The sequence below is a fragment of the Drosophila gunungcola genome, unplaced genomic scaffold, assembly GCF_025200985.1.
Source record: "Drosophila gunungcola strain Sukarami unplaced genomic scaffold, Dgunungcola_SK_2 000048F, whole genome shotgun sequence".
NCBI lineage: Eukaryota > Metazoa > Arthropoda > Insecta > Diptera > Drosophilidae > Drosophila > Drosophila gunungcola.
Window position 1 is genome coordinate 653,169 of NW_026453215.1, and position 10,997 is coordinate 664,165.

The following is a 10,997-nucleotide window of genomic DNA, read 5'->3' on the forward strand; positions in this document are numbered from 1 at the left end:
GTGAGTGGTTATTTATTTGCAATAAACTTATGAATAACAGTGTTTTTTGTAAATATTAAAGCCACCGGGGACCCTATCTAGAGGGCCCCGGAAATTTAAAAGATTTGGGAAGTGAACACTTACCAGGCGGACCTAACCTGGTCGTCGTCCATTAGCCGCAGCAGCATTGGCCTCAGCATCAGCCGCAGCAGCATCAGCCGCAGCAGCATCAGCCGCAGCAGCATCAGCCGCAGCAGCATCAGCCGCAGCAGCATCGGCCGCAGCAGCATCAGCCGCAGCAGCATCAGCCGCAGCAGCGATCAGGAGCAGCAGCAGCAGCCTCCAGCGCCAGCAGCTACAGCGACTGCCTCCGAGACGGCCAGACACGGAGATTCCCTCGGTGAGTCCGTTCCGGGAACGAATGCCCGCGCTGGCCAAGTCCACCGACGCACTGCCTCCGGCCCCTCTTACGCGGACGCTGCGCCATCCTCCGGACCAATTGGCTCCGTGCGGTCTCGCGCTGGTTTTCGCCGCTAGCGATTTTTCCATTCTGGCTGCAGTTTCAACCACATCCGACGAGGAACTCTGCAATAAATAAGCTTTCGTCATTGTTTTTGTAATATCACCTAGTCCAGATTGTCAAGTACTCACTGTAAAATCTAATCTAAAATTAGAGGCTTAATTCCGAACCCTGGCCGCGCGTCCAACTACCTATAAATTGGGTCGCGAAATTTAATGACTTGTGGGATTTATTTAGCGTACTCACATTTTCAGCACGTCCCTTCTTTTCCCTTGGAGCTCCTCAGGATTAGGCGACCCGGTTGGCAAACGCCTCCAATTTAGTGCCGTGCGGCGTTTTTTTTTTCCTGACACTTGTAGTATTAAGCGTCTAAAAATTTCCCTTCGGTTGTTGCCGCTTTGACCGCTTTTCATTTGGGCGACGGTCTGAGATCGGCCTTGAGTGTTTCTAACGAAAAGAGTAGATTATTAGTAGGCATCAATAATGAATGTATTTATTTATTTATTAAACTTGCCCAAGATTGAATGTAAACAAGCTACCGAGATGTTTGTGTAAGTTACCTTGGGCGGGGAGATGAGCCGATCCTAATCCACCAGGAATAGACTCCGGTCTGCCGGAGATGGGGCGTGCCTCCTACATCCTTTTTGGGGCACCCAAGGTTGGGTGGGTGCGTCGTGGCAAGGACATCGAAGCCACCAATTTTGTCCAATTGTCAAAGTTTTGATGCAAATATAGCTTTGTTTTGTTTTGCTTTGTGGTAGAGATGGTAAATCGTCAACTTACTGACGTGAGACGTCCGATGAGTCGGAATCGATTGTTCGGACTGCAAGGCATAAGGGGTACTCCGCCCTGGGACTCCGAGGCTAGCCGGCGCTGCCCTCCGGGAAAGATGCAGTTCCGTAACAATATGGCGCGTCCTCTTCGAAGGAAATCGAAGGATTCGCATTCCAGGTCGTCCGTGCAATAAGCACGAAAGGTTAAACCAAAAACTGTGATAAAACTGTGATATGATTTTGTTGACGTAATTTTAATGAATGTTTTGTTTTGGGGTTACAGTGTAGTTGTTTGTTTTGTGCAGATCCTTGGGTTTTCTGGGTATTTGCGTTTTCATATCATATCGGTTTAAAACTTAAATGTGTGGTCGTGACCCGTGACGTCGTCACGCGCTGCTCGGCCACCGCGACTTGAATGAAAAACGCAAAGTCCAAAAGGAAATCCTATGCGATCCAGCAAACAGCCGAAGTCCTTAACTGGCGACTTTCAGCACAGCTGAAGGTTAGTCCAGTTGACGAGCGGCTTGTTTAGTGAAAATTCGGACGAAATTGTAGACGCAAGACGACTGGCGTGGAAACTACCGGCTGGTGATCGGCTCCATCTCCCCTTATTGAGGCTGGGAAAAAAAAAAAAAAAAAAAAAAAAAGATAGAGAAAGAAATTTAGTCTTGAGGGACTTGTTTTTTTGATAGGAGCTAATTATTGGTGTGTACTTGTTTAGCCTTAGGTATTTGTTGGTCGTTAATATATTTTCCTATTTATTTCTTATTTATTCATTGTTTATTGGTTCTATTTATTCATTATTATTATTTATTGGTTCTATTTATTCATTATTATTATTTATTGGCCTGGTAATATAAGTATTCGTATTTATTTATTATTTATCACTTACTAGCTACAGCACAATTTATTTATTTATACATAATTTGGGTTTTTGGTTGGCACATTGAATTCGGGGTTCAGAAGTCGTGTTAGGGGTTATCAAAATTCAGGATGTCAAAGCGACAAGGCAGCAAGCATGATCACCTGCTTCGGTCGAAGGGTTTTCCAGGCGAGGACGACGAAAAGATGTGGTCCACGGATGTGGAGGGCGCTACCGAGGCTGGCTTGCCGCGCATATCGGAAGGGTTGCCCAGGACTCCGTTTGCCCGTTTGCGCCAGGGACTGCAACAAGAGCAAAAAGGACCACAGGACACAGAGCTGCAGCAGGACCTAAGGCAGCAGCAGATCCTGGAGGGAATTGGTTCCGCGGCGGATGAGTTATTGCAGCTGGGAGATAAGGACGCAAGACTCCACGATCCTTTTGTGGATTCCGCGGCAAGGTCGGCCGTTAATGTGGCTTTGGCACAGGCGGCGGAGACCCATCGGAAGGCCCAAGAAGGCGGGATCAATCAGGCACTGAGGGACGAGATCCGAAGTGGCTTCCTGGAGATGATGAAGCTGATGAACGAGGTGTTAAGGCCTGCTGCTCAGCTTCCCCTGGAGAGCATGCCGGACGAGCGAAGGCGTCCGGATTCAAGGATCAACGCGGGAATCCCTGGTCAAGCCCCGCAAGGTGCGGTGCCGAAGAGCACACAGGTCGCCGGCATGGACGGTTCCAGGCTACCTCCGCCGAGGGTGCCACCCAAACCGCCGAGGAGGCCGCTGGATTTCCAGGAGTTGGAAAGTAGCAGTCCCGGGTATCCTCCGGATCATGGCAGGTCGCGCCGAGACGATGGCCCGGCCCGCAGCTGGTGCGTTGAGGACCGCAGGGCCTCAGAGTTCCGGGAGGAGCCGCGTCTGTATGCCAATGTGGGGCCGGCAGCCGCCAACCAGCAATGGCGAATTGAGCGGTGGGGCGTATCCTTCGACGGGGAGGATGAGCGAAACTCGGTGGAAGATTTTCTCTTCCGGTTGGAGTTCCTGCAGCGGCAGTGCCAATGCCCGTGGCAAGAGGTGCTCCGAAACTTCCACCTGCTGCTCACTGGGCGGGCTCGGGAGTGGTACTGGGTGCACGTGCGTCACTGCAGGGTGGACAGGTGGTCCCAGCTTCGAGCCTCGCTGATGGATAGGTTCCGATGCCATCAGAAGGAGCATGATCGGATGCACCAACTTCTGCAGAGGGAGCAGCAGCCCGGAGAAGGAGTTGGCGATTACGTCCACGCGATGCAGCAGTTGGCGGCTCGACTGAAAAGGCCACTGTCAGAGCGACAGCTGGTGAAGATTATTAAGAAAGGCTTGAGGGAGAGCATCGCAAGGTTTGTCTAAGCGATGGATGTGCTCACGGTGGATGAACTGCGGGAAGAGTGCTGCGAGGTGGAGCGCAGTTTTGGACGACGTGGACGGACCACGTACACGCAGCCGATGCGGTATCCTCTGGCGGAGAAGGCCAAGGTTAGCGAGGCGATTGGCCCAGATCCTGGTGAGGATCCTCCGTGGCAAGAGGTGGTCGAAGTGCGGGCGAAGCCTAAAAATCCGTTCCGAGCCGGATGCTGGAATTGCGGAGCCGTGGATCACGGGTTCCGTGACTGCGCAGCAGCCGAACGCAGACTGTTCTGCTACCGATGTGGGAAGCCAGACACCGTGTCTCCCAAATGTCCGGATTGTGCGGAAAACGGTCGGCTGGGCGATCCGAGGGCGGAGAGGATGCGTCCAGACAGGAGTTCCGCAGAGAAGAAGAGTTGGTAGAGTTAAATAAATGTTTACCTTCTAAGAACAGCAATAAGTCTAATTTACAATACTTACCTTATGCGAAGAGGATGCGTCGGTACCTAGATATCAGGAACAGGATCTTCTCAGAGCACCAGTTAGGCGGGATGCGTATGGTGTCTCGCAAGGTGCAAAAGGCCAGGGGCCGATTTCGCAAGCGTCGGAACTGCCGACGCGAAGCAGTGGCCGCCGTGAAGCGCAGTTTATCGCGAGATCCCAGACCGTTCGCCGCGGTCCGAGTCCTGACCAAGCAACTGACGGGGTTGTTGGACACTGGAGCGAGTGTGAGTCTGCTTGGAAAAGGTGGCAGAGAGCTGGTCGAGGCCTGGGATGTGCCCGTCCAGAAGTACTTATCCGCAGTCCGTACGGCCTCTGGAGAGGATCGGTCAATTATAGGACGGGTCAAGTTACCGGTGGAATACCGAGGACGGACAGAGCAAATTCTCTTCTACTTGTGTCCTTACCTGGAGCAGCCAGCTTATTTTGGAGTGGATTTTTGGCAAGCATTCGGACTGGCCCCAGCGATTATACGCCCCATCGATCCGGAAGGCGTGAAGAAGACCGAAGAATTACACGCCAGGGACATGGAGCACTACGCTGAGGTCGAGGATGACGATGAGGAGAAAACCGATCCCGAGTCCTGGACGCTTTCCAAGGCCGAGGAACAAGAGCTGGAGGAGATCAAGCAGCAGTTCTTGACTTTCGAGAGGGATGGCTTAGGTACCACCACTCTGGAGAAGCACACTATTGAGCTGATGGACGGAGCCAAAGTGTTCAAGGATCGACCCTATCCGATGTCTCCCGCGAAGCAGAAGGTGGTCGAGGACGAGGTCGACAAGATGCTAGCGCTCGGAGTCATCGAGGAGAGCAAAAGCCCCTGGAGCAACCGCACCACCGTAGTGTCAAGATCTGGAAAACACCGGTTCTGCTTAGACGCACGTAAGCTTAATGATGTGACCATCAAAGATGCTTACCCGTTGCCCAGCATAGACGGCATCCTGTCCAGAATCGACCAAACGTACTACATTTCCAGCGTGGATTTGAAGTTCGCTTTTTGGCAGATTGAGTTGGACACGAGCAGCAAGGAATACACAGCCTTTACGGTTCCTGGTCGGCCTCTTTACCAGTTCCGTGTGATGCCTTTCGGACTCTGTAACGCATCACAGAGGCTGGTGAGACTCATGGACCGAGTAATTCCAGCTGAAATCCGCTCGAATGTGTTCGTCTACTTGGATGATCTGCTAATACTAGCGCCTGACATAAGAGCGCACTTGAAGTATCTTCGCCGAGTCGCTGAATGCCTGAAAGAAGCAGGGTTAACCATTGGGCTGAGCAAGTCGAAGTTTTGCTTCAAGTCGTTGACCTACCTCGGCTTCATAGTGGGTGGAGGACGTCTGCGGATGGATCCAGGGCGCGTAGCAGCTATTAGGCGGATGCCTGAGCCAAGGACCATGAAGGAAGTGAGAGCCTTTCTTGGAACCGCTGGTTGGTACCGTCGGTTCATAAAGAACTTTGCAACTTTGGCTGCCCCGCTCACGGAATCCTTGAAGAAGACGGGAAATAAGAAGTTTTCCTTGAGTCCAGAAGCACAACTGGCAGTAGAGTCCCTGAAGATGGCCCTAACTACTGCGCCAGTGCTGGTACATGCGGACTTCAAGCGGCACTTTTTCATCCAGTGCGATGCATCCCAGATCGGAATCGGTGCAGTGTTGTTCCAACGGGATGAAGACGGCCAGGAGCAACCAATAGCGTTCTTCTCGGCCAAGATGAATCGTCACCAAGTCCATTACACCGTCACTGAAAAAGAATGCCTCGCAGCCCTGCTGGCCATTCGAAAGTTCCGGCCGTATGTGGAAGGAATGCCGTTCACGTGCATCACCGATCATGCCAGCTTGAAGTGGCTCATGTCCATGAAAGACCTTTCGGGTCGGCTGGCTCGGTGGTCATTGCAACTCCAGGGATATGACTTCAACATCGAACACAGGAAAGGAAGCGAGAACGTTGTGGCAGATACCCTTTCGCGTTGTGTTGAAGAGCTAACGGTGGACCCGTCAGAGTTACTCGGCTTCGAGACCACTGAGTTTGCTGGAGAAGAGTACACGGAGTTGTTACAAGAAGTGGAAAAAAACTTGGCCAACCTACCTGACTTGAGGATAGTGGATGGTCTCATCTTCAAGATAGTCTCTTCGGCAAATCTTGATGACGAGGTGGAAGGCTTCGAATGGAAGTTGTGGATTCCCCAGAGTCTGACCCACAGCATAATTGAGCGTGCACATTCGGATCCAACGGCAGCTCATGGCGGAATGGGAAAAACTCTGGGAAACCTACGGCGGCAGTTTTACTGGCCTGGCATGGCACTGCAAGTCCGGGAGTCCATACGCAGGTGTGAAGTGTGCAAGGAGACGAAATCCCCGAATTTCCGGATGCAAGTTGGTATCGGTCCAGACTGAGCAGCCATTTCAGAAGCTGTACATCGATTTCCTGGGGAAGTACCCGAGGTCGAAGAAGGGACAGGCCTACATCTTCATTGTGGTGGATCACTTCTCCAAATACACATTTTTGAAAGCCATGCAAGAGGCATCGGCCTCCAATGTAGTGGTGTTCCTCATTCACGAGGTTTTCTACAATTTGGGGTTCCAGAAATTGTGCATTCGGACAACGGCCGCCAGTTTACGTCCAAGATCTTCGAGGAGGCGATGGAAAGCTTTGGCATCACGCACATCAAAACGCCAGTCCACTCTCCGCAAAGCAACGCAGCGGAAAGGGTAAACCAAAGCGTGTTGGCGGCAATCCGAAGCTACTTAGAAGAAGATCATCGAGAATGGGACGCGTATCTTCCGGAGATTGAGGTGGCCCTCCGCAACGCGGTCCATTCAGCAACTGGAGAAGCTCCGTTCTTCACCGTATTCGGGCGACACATGATCCTGAACGGAGCCAGCTACAAGTTGGCAAGGAATTTGAAGTCTCTGTGTGATCACGAAATGTCTGGGACAAACTCCAACTGATCCAGGACAAGGTGCAGAAGAACCTCGAATGTGCATACGATCGGAGTCGCCGGCGGTACGACAAAAAAGCTCGTAATTTCCTTGCGAAGCCAGGTCAGGAAGTGTATCGCCGCAACTTTGCCCCCAGCGGCTCGGAAGTTCCTGAAAGCTCGGGTGGTCAAGGCAGTCGGCAAAAATGCGTACGAGCTTGAAGATCTTCATGGACGATCGATCGGAGTGTACCATGCCAAGGACATTAGGTTGTGATCTGGAAAGAGGAATAACAAAGTACACGAGCTCAGAATCGGCATGTGTCTACTTCCCGTAAAGCGTGGGCCCCGCGTTGGACACCGTTGGAACTGCATCTTGGTATAGAGGCCGGCTGAATCCGAATAGTCCAAATCCAAATGCTCCCAAGTATTCCTGCGCTTGTCTAAAACTTTGTGTTGGCGTCTCTCGGAATCCAGGGTGGTGTTGCATTTTCAGTTGAAGCCGTCTGGAAAATACTAAAACGAACCGATACGTCAGCAGGTCCCGCTATCGATAAGATTCGGTGGTGACACCCACTATTGATAGCGGGAGAGGATTTAGCTATTTAAATTTAGCCCGGTTCGCTCGTTAACTGGGTTAAATAGCCTTGAATACGTTCGCTGACCCATCTTGAGAGAGCGGGAGGGAAAATGGCGAACGCCTTTGGTGTAGGTCAGGGTTTTGCTTTAGTTGCTGCAATAAGTCGTAGGAGAACAGTCGTGGAAAAATAAGTTCATATGTGCATTATTAGTGTTTAGATAAATTAAAGTGAGTGGTTATTTATTTGCAATAAACTTATGAATAACAGTGTTTTTTGTAAATATTAAAGTTACCGGGGACCCTATCTAGAGGGCCCCGGAAATTTAAAAGATTTGGGAAGTGAACACTTACCAGGCGGACCTAACCTGGCCGTCGTCCATTAGCCGCAGCAGCATTGGCCTCAGCATCAGCCGCAGCAGCATCAGCCGCAGAAGCATCAGCCGCAGCAGCATCGGCCGCAGCAGCATCAGCCGCAGCAGCATCAGCCGCAGCAGCGATCAGGAGCAGCAGCAGCAGCCTCCAGCGCCAGCAGCTACAGCGACTGCCTCCGAGACGGCCAGACACGGAGATTCCCTCGGTGAGTCCGTTCCGGGAACGAATGCCCGCGCTGGCCACGTGGTCATCTCCAAGTCCACCGACGCACTGCCTCCGGCCCCTCTTACGCGGACGCTGCGCCATCCTCCGGACCAATTGGCTCCGTGCGGACTCGCGCTGGTTTCGCCGCTAGCGATTTTTCCATTCTGGCTGCAGTTTCAACCACATCCGACGAGGAACTCTGCAATAAATAAGCTTTCGTCATTGTTTTTGTAATATCACCTAGTCCAGATTGTCAAGTACTCACTGTAAAATCTAATCTAAAATTAGAGGCTTAATTCCGAACCCTGGCCGCGCGTCCAACTACCTATAAATTGGGTCGCGAAATTTAATGACTTGTGGGATTTTTTAGCGTACTCACATTTTCAGCACGTCCCTTCTTTTCCCTTGGAGCTCCTCAGGATTAGGCGACCCGGTTGGCAAACGCCTCCAATTTAGTGCCGTGCGGCGATTTTTGCCTGACACTTGTAGTATTAAGCGTCTAAAAATTTCCCTTCGGTTGTTGCCGCTTTGACCGCTTTTCATTTGGGCGACGGTCTGAGATCGGCCTTGAGTGATTCTAACGAAAAGAGTAGATTATTAGTAGGCATCAATAATGAATGTATTTATTTATTAAACTTGCCCAAGATTAAATGTGAACAAGCTACCGAGATGTTTGTGTAAGTTACCTTGGGCGGGGAGATGAGCCGATCCTAATCCACCAGGAATAGACTCCGGTCTGCCGGAGATGGGGCGTGCCTCCTACATCCTTTTTGGGGCACCCAAGGTTGGGTGGGTGCGTCGTGGCAAGGACATCGAAGCCACCAATTTCGTCCAATTGTCAAAGTTTTGATGCAAATATAGCTTTGTTTTGTTTTGCTTTGTGGTAGAGATGGTAAATCGTCAACTTAGTGACGTGAGACGTCCGATGAGTCGGAATCGATTGTTCGGACTGCAGGGCATAAGGGGTACTCCGCCCTGGTACTCCGTGGCTAGCCGGCGCTGCCCTCCGGGAAAGATGCCGTTCCGTAACGGTTTCAAGAAATATCGTTTATTTACTGGCCTAAATAACTCAAGAAGTAAAAGTTATAATAGGTTATGGGCCCAGGAACGTTTGTTCAGTTTAAAGTAAAAGAAAAAAGTAAATTTTGCTCGATTACGATGAATTTGGCGAAGCACGTCACGAAGCTCTCAGTGCGATTGGACGATTTGGAAAAGAAAAATTAGGGACCTGATAGATTATCACGACGCGTTGGACGGAAAGATCGTCAAACCGGATCCATTGCCAGAGGTGCATCAACAGAAGATGAAAAGAAGCACAAGGAGAAGAACGACTTTTTTTTCGTAAGGCCAACAGCTATGCAAAATCCATGATTACCACTGCGGTCACGGACTCGGTGTACCAGAAGATCATGGACAAGGAGACAGCACACGATACGTGGGAAGCCCTGAAAATCAGTTTGAAGCAACAGCGAAGGACCAGGTATTCAGGATATGCAACGAGTTTTTCGCTTCTCTTGGAATCCAGGTAACGATGTATCAACCCACAGCAAAATTGCGTAGTCTATGGAACGATTTTAAATCAAGCTTTGAAGGCTAAAAATGAAACTGAGCTGCCAGATTTAATACTTGTTTCCAGGTAAACGAGTATCAACCCACATAGCAAAATTGCGTAGTCTCTGGAACGATTTAAATCAAGCTTTGAAGGCTAAAAATATTAAACTGAGCTGCCAGATTTATACTTGTTTGGTAAAACGCTACTATTTTGCCAAAACCTTTGAAAAGGTCAAAGTTGGATGCTTTTGACAAAAGAAGAGGAAAAGACTTTGACGAATTAACTAATCACATTGTCATGTTTGAGAGTAATTTAGAACAAAAGAAATGAACGGAAAGGAAAGCCGTAGGCTTTTTCTAACCACAGCACAAAAGAAGCATCGTTAGGACTCAGAAGCATCTGTTCGGAGATTCGAGTACCCAGCCGTATTGCAAGAAAAAAAGACACTGGATTCAGGAACTGCATAAAAATGGAAGAAGGATGGACGTCCGAAGCCGAGCTACCAGAATGCAAACCAAGGAAATTGTGCAGAACCAACGTTAGCTCTCGTCTCAGTCCACAATAGCGTGGTTTGCAGCAGAGGCAAACTCAGACGTCGACTGGTGAATAGAAACGGTGCAAAAAAGCACGTGTGAGAACTGCGAAGTATTTCGAAAATTTGAGAGTTTGAGAATCCGAGTTGGATCAGAGCACGCTAGAAATGAAACCTTGTCAGCTTTGGGCAGGGAACAATCAAAGTCAAACAATTGTCAATGGAAAAATTCTTTTTCTTTCTTTGAAAATATATGGTTGTTCCTAATATAACGAATAACCTGTTTCAGTTTTGGGCTGCCCAAGACAATAATCCAAGTAGTCGTTTTGAGTCGTCAGCAACCAAGTGCACCCTCAAAATAAACGACAAGATTGTCCTCGTTGGATCCAGAGAAGTTGGAAGAACACTCTTCAGAGCAGGCGATTCGAGCCCATACTTCCAGAACGAAACGTCCGATGTCAACGTCGCAACTTCAGGAACTTCAATTATCCAACTCTATCACGAGAGGTGGGGACATCAGGACAAGAAACCACATCAAGGACATGCTCAAAAAAAAAATGGGCATTCAAGTCAAGCTTGCGCAAGGCGCATCCAATGCCATTGGAACGAGGGAAACCAGCCATGAAGCCAGGGGAACTGATGTCAGGCGATGTTTGCGGCCCATTTGAGGATTCTTTCCAGAAGAAGAGGTATCTGATAGTTTTTAAGGATCATTTCACCAGGTTTCGATACGGGTACATCGTCAAGCAGAAATCAGAGGTCAAGGACGTGCTGCGACACATGGTTCTCACGCCAAGCAACAAGGGCACACAATTCGAGAATT

The 10,997-nt window shown here is 49.9% G+C and overlaps 1 long non-coding RNA gene across 1 annotated transcript; it reads right to left on the bottom strand.

The window, feature by feature from the left end:
• Positions 1 to 418: 418 nt before the first annotated feature.
• LOC128264021 (uncharacterized) lies at positions 419 to 828 on the bottom strand. Its single transcript, XR_008268636.1, has 3 exons — positions 746 to 828; positions 631 to 690; positions 419 to 564 (listed from the first exon to the last, which is right to left on the bottom strand). It is a non-coding gene; the product is annotated as an uncharacterized LOC128264021 (long non-coding RNA).
• Positions 829 to 10,997: the final 10,169 nt, after the last annotated feature.